We start from the raw sequence: 2,545 nt of genomic DNA, 5'->3' as shown, positions 1-2,545 counted from the left end.
TATTGAAAGTGCCATTTCCTTGTTTCAGAGCATCGTGTAAGAAGACAATGAAACATTACTTCATGATGAAGTAGGAAAGTGGAGCTGAAGGATGGAAGAGATGAAAATTGGAGGCAGAGGAAGCCAAGAAGTTGAGCAAGTTGTTCATGCACTACTTTGAAAAGCGCAGCTACAAGTCTGTTAGAATCCGAAGGTGGATCAAGTACAAATGCATCACAAGCCAAGGAGAAAGCCAAGTCAGATAAATCCGAGTATAACAAGATTAAGACTGAGGCTGCCAGAGGAGGGGAAGACGATGGGGGTGGTGATGTTGAGTTTATTGATGAGATTTTATCTGACGACACTGAACCTAGTGAATTGGATGGTGTTGAAGAGCCTCGAACTGTCATACCAGAAATGATTGAACAGCATGACATTGGACTTCTGAAGTTCGACAAGGATACTGGAAAAGCAATTCTGCCTGCCATGTTGAGAACAGAAATAATAAAGCTGGGTTCGAAGTATTTCCAGAACAGTGAGGGGCCTTTCCTACAAATAAATAACTGCTAAATGAACAAAACTTGGTTCAAGAGGAAATTGGGAAATGGTCATGGTGAGGAAGTGACTCACTCATGGTTGGTCTATTCCCCTTCTAAAAAGTCTGCATTTTGTATCTGTTGTCTTCTCTATTCCCGGTCAGACCATCAATCTTCATTGGAGCAGAAAAGTGGATTCAACCAGTGGAAAGCACATGAAAGGATTAGTGTTCATGAAAATGCTAAGAATCATTGGGAGTGCTTCACACAGTGGAAAGAAATTTAGCTGAAAACAGAGGAGTTATTGATGATGCGGAACTTCAGTCACAGATTGAGAAGGAAAGGCAGAAGTGGTGTGATATCTTGACAAAAATCCCTCACTGCATAAAATTCCTTGCGACTCAGAACCTGGCTTTGCAAGGACACAGGGAGTCACTTCAGCTAGACAATGACTCCAATGTGGGAAATTTTTTGGCTTACTGAAACTACTGGCCATCTTTGACCCTGTCATGAAAGAACACCTCACTCGTGTGGAAAGTCATCCTGGATCCATGTCTTATCTTTCACTGAGTGTCCAGAATGAATTCATCCACATGATGGCATCCACTGTTAACCAGAGTTTACTGAGAAGCATTCGTAAAGCCAAGTACTATGGTCTCATGTTCGATGCAACTCCTGATCAGGCACACCGTGAGCAGATGTAAGAAGTAGTGTTGTACGTGGAAGCTGATTTTGAGAGCAAAAACAGTCCGTGTTAGAGAGTCCTTCCTTGGTTTTATCCAGATGAGACAGAAGGATGCTGAGAGCTTGGTTGAAGACATTTTGAAACAGCTAGAGAAGAACGAAATGGAGCTAAAAGTTTTCAGTCACAATGCTATGACAATGTTACTGTGATGGCTGGACACAGAAGTGGTGTTCATCAAAGAATAACAACCTGGCAGTGTTTGTAAATTGTGACAATCACTCACTCGACTTGATGGGTGTACATGCAGCCATGCAGGATACAATGATGATCACGTTTTTTGGAATCATCGAAGCTCTCTACGTGTTCTTCTCTCTTTCAACACAGAGCTGGGAAAAACTTAAAAATGCCATGCCTGTGATTGTTAAGTTGCAGTTTGAAACCAAGTGGAGGGCAAGGACAGAAGCAGTGAAGCCCATCAACAAGTACCTTGAGGAAATACTTCAAGTTCTTCAGTACATGATAGACAATTAAAACGAGACCAGTGAAACAAGAAGTGATGCAAGGCAGCTGTATAACTGCATGTTGAGTTACGATTTTCTGACTTTGCTAGGATTTTGGAACAAAGTACTCATTCACATTGACCGTATTCAAAAAAGGCTGCAGAATCCTAGCATGAACTTCAACAATGCTGCCCTGGATTTGAAAGCCCTCTGAGATCATTTTGATGATGAAAGAGAAGTGTTGGTCAGTGAGTCACTCAAAAAAGGACTCTGTCTCTGTCAAGAATGGAATATTGAAGATGAAAGAAGTCAGAAACGAAAGAAACGAATGGCTGATGAGAACTCGAGAGATGCTGGGTTAACAGCCAAGGAAAAAATGGAAAGAGTCATCAAGGGAACACTTGACCGTCTTCACAGAGAAATGGATGAAAGGTTTGCTCGTTTGCACATCACTCACGCCAAGTTTGGGTTCCTTCTCGATGCCGAGGGACTGTGTTACGGCGCTAGCAGTAATGACCTAAAGAAGAAGTGCAAAAATTTGGGCGAATTGAACAGCTCTGATGTTGATGGACAGCAGCTATATGAAGAAATTTTGGATTGCAGAATGTTGCTATCAAGTTGGGCCAACATGAAAATATCAAGACCTGAAAAGCCTTTCGAATTTATTGTTCACTATGGAGATAAGAGCGTCTTCCCCAATCTTCGCATTGCTATTCAAATAATGCTAACCCTCGCAGTTTCCATCGCCAGCTGTGAGAGATCATTCAACAAGTTAAAACTAATTCTTTCATATTTGAGAGCCTCCTGGGTCAAGGCAGACTCTGTAATCTTGCTCTGCTGAGTGT

General features: G+C 41.9%; 1 protein-coding gene across 1 annotated transcript in view; it reads right to left on the bottom strand.

Annotated features, from left to right (window-relative positions):
- LOC106460471 (transcription intermediary factor 1-alpha-like) overlaps positions 1 to 2,545 on the bottom strand; it is a 59,139-nt gene that overhangs the window by 24,944 nt on the left and 31,650 nt on the right. The gene's annotated exons all lie outside the window — the stretch shown is intronic.

Source organism: Limulus polyphemus, unplaced genomic scaffold (genome assembly GCF_000517525.1).
Source record: "Limulus polyphemus unplaced genomic scaffold, Limulus_polyphemus-2.1.2 Scaffold777, whole genome shotgun sequence".
NCBI classification, from domain to species: Eukaryota; Metazoa; Arthropoda; class Merostomata; order Xiphosura; family Limulidae; genus Limulus; species Limulus polyphemus.
This window is presented reverse-complemented; position numbering and strand designations above follow the sequence as displayed.